This window comes from Astatotilapia calliptera, chromosome 18 (assembly GCF_964374335.1).
Source record: "Astatotilapia calliptera chromosome 18, fAstCal68.1, whole genome shotgun sequence".
NCBI lineage: Eukaryota > Metazoa > Chordata > Actinopteri > Cichliformes > Cichlidae > Astatotilapia > Astatotilapia calliptera.
This window is the reverse complement of record NC_137439.1, coordinates 19,494,836-19,506,526: the sequence shown is the minus strand read 5'-3', so window position 1 is coordinate 19,506,526 and position 11,691 is coordinate 19,494,836. Positions and strand designations below refer to the sequence as shown.

Here is an 11,691-nt window from a genome sequence, read left to right as displayed (position 1 = left end):
TGATGTAGATTGCTTGATAACAAGGCAAACTCATCTGTTGCTTTAAAAGATAATTAAAATACAGTGAAGATTTTCTGAATGACACTATTGTTTGGCACATGTATGCTGTGGTGGGTAAGGCGGCGCATACTGAATAGGAGCCAGCGGCATGTCGCATTTAGAGAAATTCTAATGGGTTTACAGCAGAAAACAACACCCACCTACACATTACTGTCAAACAGTATGTGGGAGGGAATTTGTTCACAGATGGCAGCAGATCCAAGGACACCGAGGCACCTTTTTCTCCACTTTTCTAATGAGTGCATTTACTTAGAAGTCACAAAGAAGCAATAGTGCACCAGCACACGGTGACTCCTGTGATCTGACAGTGTGGGCGCACATCGAGTCTGGCCCATCTTTTATATTTAAGGTTTTAAGCTGAAGGTCGGACTCGCTTCAGCGCCGCTGGGAGAACTGCTGGTGCAGTAAAAGTGTAATAAAAACACTTCCGGGCTGTGATACTTTTAAATACAGATTGCTGTAGTCCATGAACAAAAAAGTAAGAAAGTACTGTTGTTCTGACATAGTGTGAAATACTGGGTATGAATACATTTTTTTAGAGCTTGTAACGGCTTAATCTTGAGCTCCAAACACTCGCAGAAGTAAAGATGCTTGATTAGGTAGACTCCAAGCTATATTAGTGACTAAAATTATTGCTTAAATTATAAATTGCTTAAAATACAAAGGAGTACAATGCTGTTTGTTCTTGTCTGTGATTGATTTAATGATGTTGGGATTGGTCTACAGCAGGGGTGGAGAACTCCGGGCCTCGAGGGCCGGTGTCCTGCAGGTTTTAGTCATCCATCCATGTCAACACGCCTGAATCAAATGATTAGTTCATTACCAGGCCTCTGGAGAACTTAAAGACATGTTGAGGAGGTAATTTAGCCATTTAAATCAGCTGTGTTGTCAAGGACACATCTAAAACCTGCAGGACACCGACCCTTGAAGCCTGGAGTTCCCCACCCCTGGTCTACAGGCTTCTGGTGCAGTAAATCTTTCCATTTTAGGGCTGTTAGCCTTGCTTATGGTAGAACATTACAATGTTTGACGGTTAGGCGTGAAATATTACTAAATTAAAGACTAGAAATCTTAAAAATCTATATATATTTTTAGGATTATAAATCTGCACACATTTCCTTGACACATCAGTGTCCAAAATGACAAATAAGAGCCAGTCAGGGGTTATAAGAAAAGCAAGAAAAATGCTCCTAACATAACAATTATGTTTACTGACTGTTTTTTTTTAGAAATGAAAACATCTTCTAGTATCCACCCCTGAACATAAATCTTTCCAAACAATCAGACTCTCCTCGTCTGTGTGTGTGTGATTCCTGGTCCAGTCTCCAGGAGCAGTGAATGAGATGAGCAGCCACAAAAAGAACAGACGGTTTCTTGAATGTAATTATAAAAAAGCCAGGTTAAATACACACAGAGTCTAACTCTCTACTTAGCTGCTCTTTTAAACATGCAGAGTAATTATATGCGCAGCTTGATTTGAGTGGGGAACAAGTCCAGTGGGCATTGGCAGTCAGGCAGAGGACAGAGGAAGAGATGACAAAAAGACAATTGGAGGTCTCATTGCTGGGCAAGGATTTAAACACAGCAGTTAAATGGAGAGAAATCACACTCAGAGGATTAGTCAGAATGAAAGACAAATACTGAGAGCCCCACTTCAGCACCAAACAGCTGTGTATCCACCCAGCATCACCAACTTTGTTCCACTTTCAAAATGTTAATGAGCACCTGATCTCAGTCATTCGAGCTGACCGGGGAGCTGCAAAGCTTATAAAGAGTTTATAAAGAGATAAAGTGAATAATGAGCAGAAACAAGTTTATTGCTGCGGTCTTCCACAACAGTCCCAGTTCCTCAGTGTGGCTCCCATGGGGAAAATTAGTTGCCCACCAGTTTGGCATGACACTGAGCTGGCTGATGCAATTTGCCAACAGCAGATTTAGTGATTGTGGGCAACAGCTATAATGCATCTTGTGACGAAAAGACGGTGCCAACTGTTGCATACGTCACATTTGCTGCAGAGCTGCATATCTTTCGTATAAGTGTATCGACACCCGCCTACACCTCACTGACAAACTGCGTGTGGGAGGGAGCACGTTCACAGGCGGAGGCAGCCTGGGCTCTGAGCACTATAAGGGGATGCCACGTTTACAGTCATAAGAGTAACTCGGAGTGTTCAACTATTTTGGACTGGATACAACGTGCAGTAGTCCTACATGCCTCCTACGAGGAGAAGACTTTTTGCTTTTAGCGCGTATTTCTCGTGCAGCACTGGGGACTGGTTTGAGGGGGATTCCTTCATGCCCACAGGTTGACTCACTTCCGACTGACCAGCTGTAGAATGGAGAAGTGCTGATGTATGAAAAGTATAAAGAAGGATCAGTAATGAAAGAAAAAAAAACTGGACCTGCCTTTAGTCTTTAATTAGTGTACCAAAAACAAAATACTATAGACAGTTTGAGAGAAGGGGATAGATTAATGCCCTCCTGGCAAAAAGTTTAAATTAGGTCCAAAACCTTACATATAATTCAGGTGGTCAAATCAAATTTTTAACCTCCAACTTACCATAAATGGTATGAGAAACATCAGAGAAGCAGATTGTAGATATGGCAGCAAAAATGGTAATGACTAAAAATAGTTAAGCTGCTCATATGTTGCTGCTGGGATGACGATATATTTGCTAAATTTCTGTTCAGAAATCTGTTTGCTTGGATTTGAGATGGTCGGACTGCTCGTCTTCCTGTTGGTTCGATTCCCTGCTTCATGCCAGCCCAAAAGTTTGTATGCTGTTTCTACAGCCATAAGTAGCGTTCCAAAGGATGTATTGTATAAATGATAAGTGAAAGCAAATCAAATGCTTCTGCATATCATCCTCTACAAGCAGTATGACAACGATTTTTGATTCTTTCACTTTGTCTTTGAACAACAGTCTGTGACAAAGAACGGCAAATTTGCAACCTGCCATTAATACACAAAGAGCAGTCTGGGAAATGAAGTATATTTCATGTATAAATTCACATGCCATTTCAGTAGGCACACCTTGCTAGTACTGGGTTTGACCACCCTTTTCTTTCAGAGCTGCATTAAGTAATTGTTTCACAGTTTCAATAAGGTGCTGGAAACAGTCCTCAGAGATTTTGTTCCTTATTAACGTGATTGCATCACACAGTTACTGTCGATTTATCAGCTGCACATCCATGATCCAAATCTCCTGTTCCACAACACCCAAAAGGTGCTGTATTATTCTGTGATCTGGTGACTGTTTCTGTGTCACGCTCAAGAAACCAGACTGAGGTCATTGGAGCTTTGGGACATGCAGGAAGCAGCAATTAGAAAATGTATACACTGTTGTTGTAAAAGTATAGACATGGACAGCAGCAATACTCGTGTAGGCTGATGTGTGTTTAAATGATGCTCATTTGGAACTAAGGGGCCCAAAGTGTGCCAACACAATATCCCCTATGAAGAAGGCATTTCCACTCAGCTAATTCCCTGGATAATTTTTGTTTTTCTGATCACTCTCTGTAAGCCCTAGAGATGACTGTGTGGGAAAATCCCAGTAGATCAGCAGTATTCACTCAGAGCAGCCCGTCTGGCACCAACAACGATGCCATGTTTATCATCTTTCTTTCAAAATTCTGATGCTTGGTTTGAATTTCAGCAGGTCATCTTGACCATGTCTCCATGTCTAAATGGAGTAAATTGCTGCCATGTGATTGACTCATCAGATATTTACGTGAAAGAGCAGTTGAATGGGTGTACCTAATGAAGTGGCAGTGGGTGTAATTCACCAGCTGATAGATGACGGTGTGTTTTTGTCACAAGTGTCCTCACGTGTCTTCAAGCATTGCGGTATTATCAAGTCTTTTCCGAATTTCCTTCTCTGACATCTCCTCTGTAGTCTTGTCATTATTAAACCTCTGAAAAGACACATCTATAAGTTCTGATTAACCATCAGCTGCATTTTCTTAAAGTATCAGGACCACTCAAGTGAAAAATAGTGTGAGTGGGAGCTGGCCGCATAGTGCTGCCAATATATGTACGCTGATGTAAAATTTTCCCACATCATCTGCCTCTACTCTCTGGATCTGCACTAGTGACGTAGTTCAAACTGCTGTTACTGTGGAAATAGCTCCACTTCATGTGAGAGTGGGCGGACTGGGAGGATATGTCGACAGTTTAGTCCTGTGGAAGTGTACGATTCTTTCTCCTCCTGCTGCCACAGCATCCATAGGCCTAGTTCAGGTTGAGATTTTACTAGAATCTTTCATGCAAAATAAACACTTGATCTTAAAAGTTTCACTTCCTGGTTAAATACATGTTAATAAATAATCAATTCCTAGCATATTATTTAGTTTGTAACTGGGGGATAAACAAAAGAAGGCTTTATGAGTTTGTCCTGTCAGTTAAATAGACAGATTTTTGTCAGATGTGGTCATGACTTAAAGGAGTAAGTGACTCGTTTTAGATGCATTTGTGTCTCCATTTACTGCCCTACATTAAGCAAATATAACTGTTATCAATTGAGACCACAGCAGGACCTTGGGCACAGTGTCAATAAAAATACTGATAGCTTTGGTGTATGTTTGCTTTCAACTTATTCACTGCTTTTATTTGATAGTCGTTTACTGTATCACATTGCTTTATTCTTTGCACACAGGTGGCTAAACTGGGGCACTTGGTCGAACCTGATGCAGCTTTGCCTGAATAAACTTTCCTTCATGAAGGTTATAATGTCCATTTTTAACCCTCTTGGAGAACTGGTCTAATTTCAGACTTAAATTTAAGGTGCTGCTGAAGTGTAGCTCATTACATGGATGGTCCTTTTGATAACAGAAACACCTCTCTGTATAATACAGTGCAGTTAAAAAGCAACACAACCTGTCGCCTTCAAAGACTGACATGGAGTGGCATTTCAAGTCTGATGGTAAGCGTTAAACTATTCCGTCATACAGCACTTTATTCTGCTGAGCTGTCTTTGGACTGTAGTAAGAAGCAAATGGAGAAACTCCACACAGGCGCAGTGGAAACATGGAAATGTCATAAAGAGATGCCTTAGCTAAAGTTTGAACCAGGAACCTTTTTAATGCGATGCGGCAGAGCTCACCAAAGTGAACACAAAGTTTAGGAAGCACTATCAGATGATTTTAGAACTAATAAAAAAAGAAAACAACAACCTTCTTGAAAGGCAATTGTGTCAGTGAGGTGTCCCTAATAAATTGACAACCCAATTTCAATTGCCACATAAATGTTTAGCATATGCTCAACATTAATACATACATACATACATACATACATACATACATACATACATACATACATGCATACATACATACATACATACATACATACATACATACATACATACATACATACATAAAACTTCACCCTCAATAAACTCAAAATAACAATTTTATTTAACATGCAAGTCAAATATTTAAAATCAAAGGTTAATTAATTCAAACAATTCATTATTAAGGTAAATGTGCTCGGTTTAAACTGAATGTATATGAATCAAGGAAGTTTCAGTTGACCGGATTTCATCAAATTTAGCATTTTATGTTGTGTTTATGTAACAAAATAACCTGCTTAAATTTACAGTCTGTGTGTTTTCAAGCATCGTGGAACACCATGTCATCATGGGGGCACGAATGACACCACAGAGGCTCGGAGATCTGCAAAATAATATCTCAGACCGGAAAACTACCCAGATCTTAATGGGACCAAGGATCAGGGGTTAATCATTGAACTGTGATCAGCTTGGAGCGTTGATATGGCAGGAATGGATCTCCACAGAGAACTACAGGGGTTACAAAGAAGAGTCAGCACTGTAAATCCTGACTCTCTGCATATACTTGATTTATTTACCAATAAAAGTCTTTGAAATTTAAAAAACAAAACATGACCTCGGGTCTCAGCATCTTCCACAGGCTCAGCTAGAAGTTTATTAGCCACTTTTGACCATAGGAGCTCAGGAAGTTGCCACTGTCAGACTTCATTTCTTGACCTTATCAGGATTCCTTTAGATCACTTTATGTAATAGAATATTATCACATGCCTACAACAGTAACTTGTATGATCCTAAATTACTCACTGTTTGCCTTGAGTGATTGTGATGGTCATGCAGTGGCTGTCTCACACCACCCCCACATAGCGGGGATGCCCTTGTTTTTATGGAGGCCTTGACAGCACCGTGGACCGATGGGCTGATTTGCGTCAGTCTCACTCTTTTACATCCAGGGATCAAACAAGGGAGCTGCTTATGTTGCATCATGATGTCTCATAATGTTTGTCAGCCATCAGCGGTTTACATGGGTATTACTAATCCCAGTTCAGTGAAATATTAGGATGCCTGCGTCACTGATTGCGTAGCAGTGGATTAGTAGGTTTACGTTTAGGAGCTCTGCAGCAGTGGCACTGGAAGCACTTTAATCATCCATCCATCTATTTTCTTCCATCTTCCTAATGCAGGATTGTGGGGAGTCTATCTGAGTTTTCACAGGGTCACTTTACTTTTACTTTACTTTTTGTTACTTTCAATCTTTAGTTTATACTGTATGGATTAAATGGAAAGACTTTCTCTTTGAAAAGCTTCTTTCTTCGTAAATATAAATCGACCTTCTGTCTTTTTACATTCGTCATGCACGAATGTGTGAATGAAAGAGGATGTGACTGGAGTCTGGGTGTCATCTTTGTTTTTGGGAGGTTGCACATGTCTGGCACGCCCACTTTCTCGCCTTTTCGCATTGCCCGGCTCAGCCTTCTGCACAGCACAAACCACGCGGCACAAGCCAAATCTGACTAGTTCTTTCTGCCATCTGTTGCTCTCTTCCTTATATGGAAACAGTTTTTCTGTGTAAGCACAGACAGATGATCTGTGGACCCAGATAATGGTGAACTGAATGATACCGGAAGTTAGACCACAACTATTTTGATTTGGTTTCAGTAAAAGTTTAGAAGTATACCTCAAAAAACTTTTATGTGCTCTATTGGTTTTTATTTAAAGGGTTTAGACCAGGCTGGCTCATTTGGAAATGTGTGCACCACGCAATCATTTTACAAATCTTGAGATCAATGATGTCCAACAATCATAGATGTTCAAAACCTTCTTGATTGTATTTGTGAATACAAAACAACATAACTTTCAGATTTTAAATTGTGATGGGATGAGATCTTCTACAGTGCTTCCTTATTTATACCTTGTGCTATCACCAACTTGGTGCTTCACAGTACGTCTCTGAATCGGTGATCAGAGGTCAGAATAGTGCATGAGGTGCGGCGTTTGTTGACCAGTAGGATTTTTAGCACTAGCACTGTGACAGTGAAGCTGCGGGAGCAGAGGCAGTGAAGGTGGAGGGGTTTAAATACCTGGGGCCAACCATTCAAAACACCAGACAGCACAGAAGAGAGGTAAAAAAAGATAGTGGAGTGGGTGGAGATGAGTGTCAGGGGTGATTTGTGACAGGAGGATAGCAGAAAGGGAATGTTTACAAACTGCTATGATGTATGGTTTGGAGATAGTGGCACTGATAAAAAGACAGGTGGCAGAATTTGATGGGAATCAGCGGGACTCAGTCATTTTGAGACAAAGTTATATGGTTTGGACATGAGCAGAGGGGGGATAGTGGATACCCGGGACACGTTATGGAGCTGCCAGGCAAGTGAAAAAAAGGATGATAAAAGAGGAGGTTCATGGATGCTGTGAAGGAGGACATGCAGAGGGTTAGTGTGACAGAAGAGGATGCTAGGGAAAGGGTGAGATGCCAGAGGGCAGATCATCCTCTGTGGCGACCCCTAGAGGGAGCAGCTGATAAAGGCAAAATATGACTTTGTATTGCATTTTACCTGCGACAGTGAATGCATGTATGATCAGTGGCCTTCTAGCTTAAATTGTACTACAAAAGGAATATGAGGGAGTGCTGCGTGGTAGCTTTATGGTTAGCCACTCTGTGTGAAAAGATGAGCAGCACGTGTCACCCTTTGTCTGTGTGGGCTTCCTCCAGCTGCTTCTGTTTCCAGAAGTGCAGGCCAGGTGGAGACTACAGACCACTTGTAGGTGTGTGTAATGTGTCTGTCTGTCTTCATGCTGAGGTTAGCTGGGATATGCTCCAGCCTCTTACACATGATGAGAAGTTCAGTGTAGGATGAGAGATAGCTTCACATAAATCAGTTGGATTAGTTCACTGAAACATAATCGGTTGTCGATATCACACACAGGAGCAAACTGTAGAAAAACAAACTGGCTGTACATAAATATGGGCCATAGGCAACATACTCTACTCTCATGGCAAGCATACTGCAAAATGAATAATGTGCAAGTAACAAAAAATGCGGGTAAATTCATGCAACCTAGTTTGAGATCTCAGTATTAATCACAGAGCTGTTTGATACACCCACAGACAGTTAACACAAAAGACTTCCAATATGTCACCAAGCTTCACTAAGAAGAATGTGGGAAGCCACTATGTGACTGATTTTTTCCTGCCTCTAGTCAAGTGAACACACACAACTTAGTGGCAACTGGAACAAATGTAAGTGCCTGCTACACCAGCTACTCCAATGCTACACATTTAAAACTTGGCACTGCCTCACACAGTCAACCTGTGATACGTTACTGTAAACACAGAACAGGAAGAAATAATATCACAGTGCAAGCATCAACACAACCACAAAATGTGTTTAACTGTAAGGATTTAATTTAAATTATAAATTATAATGTAACTGGAGCAAAAGCGAAGGGTAAACATGAATGTTGGTCTCGACCACTAAGACTTTGGGGCAAAAGACAAGTCAACAACCACAAGCGATGTACAAAAGAGACCCCTGAAGGGACATTTTAACTTTGATGATTTTGAATTGCTTCCTCCTGACTGTGCTAAGAGTTGTTACTGGGCAATATGAACATTTTATGCATTTATGTATGTAAAATTTGAATCATGTCTTGCTGTATAATGGACTAATTACTATGTAAGAACCAGTATATAGATATACTTTATTTACAAGAGTCTTTTCAGCATGAGTACAAGCTACACGTACCACCAGTTTGTTCACCTTTCTAGTACTGGGCTGGACCTCCTTTTACCTCCAGAAAATCCCCATTTCTTGATGGTGCAGATTTCCTATGGTTGCTGGAACATTCCTCAGAGATTTTGATTCATAAAGATGTGATAGCGCCACTCAGTTGCTGCAGATTTGTTTGCTGCACATCCAAGAGATTAATTTCCTGTTCCTACTTATCCTAAAGGTGATCTGTTGGATATGACTGTCATATTAAATAAACCAGTTTTAGATGTGTTGAGCTTTGTGACATGGTGTGCTACCTGTTGGAAGTAGCCATCAAAAGATGGTTAACGACAATACGCAGATTGGCTGTGGAGTGCATCCCACACACCATCACACCGCTACCAGTCTGAATCAGTGATACAAAGCAGGATGGGTCCATGTTTTCATGTTGCTTATGCCAAATTCTGAATGTTCATACTATTCTTCGTCTGGCTGTTGCATCAGAAATCGAGATCACCAATGTTTTTCCAGTCTTCTGTTTTGTGACGTGTAGCCTCAGTTTCTTGTTCATAGCTGACAGAAGACCCAGACAGCAGACCCAGACTTCTGCTGCTTTAGTCCATCTGCTTCAAGGCTGGACATGCTGTTCATTCAGAGAATGCTCTTCTGCATACTTTGGTTCTAACATGTCTGTGCTTGAGTTTCTGTTGCCTTCCTGTCAACTTGTAGCAGTCTGGCTATTCCTCTCTAACCTCTGACATCAGCAGGAAATTTTCACGCAGCTGCCACTCACTGGAAATGTTCTCTTTTTCACACCATTCTCTGTAAACCCTAGGGATGTGTGGAAAAAAACCAGGAAAATCAGAGTTTCTGAAATACTTAGAGTAGGTCATCTGCTGCCAGCAACCATCCCATGTTTAAAAGTCACTTAGATCACCTTTCTTCCACATTCTGATGCTCAGTTTGAACTTCAGCAGGTCATCCTGAACATGTCCACATGCTTTAAATGTGCTCAGTTGCATGACTGAGATACTTATGTTAACAAGCAGTTGAATGGGTGTATCTAATAAAATGGCTGGTGAAAAATGAGGACTTGTAAAATGTTTAGGTGCATTATTATTAAATAAGAAATAAACTGGTTCCTATATAGCACTGTTCTATTCTAACTGAGCACACAAAGCACTTTTTTATATAAATCATGCCACATTCCCTTGTTTCTATGCTTTCTATCTACCATTCATACAAATTCACATCAGAGAGAGACTTGGAGTTAGTATGTTGCTCAAGGATATTTGGCACTGGAGAAGACAAGGAGTGAACCCCCAGCCTTCAGCTTAATAGGTGACCTGCCCTATCTCCTGAGCCACCTCAACACTTATTATTATTATTATTATTATTATTATTATTATTATTATTATTCCATCCACCCATTCGCTTCCGCTTATCCTTTTCAGGGTCGCGGGGGGCGCTGGAGCCTATCCCAGCTGTCATAGGGCGAGAGGCAGGGTACACCCTGGACAGGTCGCCAGTCTGTCGCAGGGCCAACACACAGGGACAGACAACCATATTATTATTATTATTATTATTATTATTATTATTATTATTATTATTATTATTATTATTATTATTATTATTATTATTATTGTTGTTGTTGTTGTTGTTGTTGTTGTTGTTCTTTTATTATTATTTTTTTCTTTTTCTTTTTTTCCCCCTATAGCTCAGTATCCAAGTCCACGATATCTAAAAAAAATTTTTTTTAAAAAGGCAGAAAAAACCTACATTCAGCCACAAGAGGGACAGGTTGTCCTGCAGAGAGTGTGCCTCCCCAAAGAGCCCTGACCTCAACATCATCCTGTCATTATATGAAGAGACAGAAGTGAAGAGACCTGTGTGTATGCCTACCTGAAGGAACGACAACTCTGAGAGGAACGGTGGTCACACCAAAATATAATTATCATTTATTATTTAATTTTACTGCTTGAGTTATGTGACTAGTCTGCAAACAGGAAAAACAAAAACAAACAAATACAAAAAAAGAACAAAACCTGCCTTTATATCTTGATACGTCATCGTCAGATGATTTTGCACAGTTCTGTGTTACGATATATCTTAGAAGCAGCTTCAGCGACAAGTTCCCACTTTTTTATGTAAGGGTGACTGTAATTAGGTAACAGCCGCGATCAATGAGACCTTGGGTTATATCACATTATTTTAGGAGAGTCAAGGAACTTTTCTGCTTAGGCGAATGACTGCGCACTTCAGCCACATTGGTCATACGCACACTTGTATAACCGTTTAGATAACAGTCGGCCGCTCTGAGCCGCTGTGAGCCAACCATCGCCACTGCTTCATTCACCGGCAGCTGCATCGTAGTGATTTGCTCTCGCTTCTCTCACGCCGGCAGTAGCCGTGGGTTTCCACGTGAAAGCGGTGACACACTTATATAAAAGGAGTGGCATAAGGGGGGACCAATCACAGTGCGGAGCGGCGGTTGGAGCCCCGCCCGTGAGGGGGCGGCTGGCGCTGATTCGATGCGAGCGCCGTGACGTAGAGACCGACAGGTTCGTGGGCCAATGAGCGAAGGAGCTGGAGGATGGCTGTCGAAATGAGGTCACTGCCAGCGCTGGAGATCC

General features: G+C 41.1%; 1 long non-coding RNA gene across 1 annotated transcript; it reads left to right on the top strand.

Annotated features, from left to right (window-relative positions):
• The first annotated feature begins 951 nt into the window (after positions 1-951).
• On the top strand, positions 952-6,117 carry LOC145422088 (uncharacterized). Its single transcript, XR_013903487.1, has 4 exons — positions 952-1,025; positions 4,716-4,782; positions 4,915-4,982; positions 5,673-6,117. It is a non-coding gene; the product is annotated as an uncharacterized LOC145422088 (long non-coding RNA).
• Positions 6,118-11,691: the final 5,574 nt, after the last annotated feature.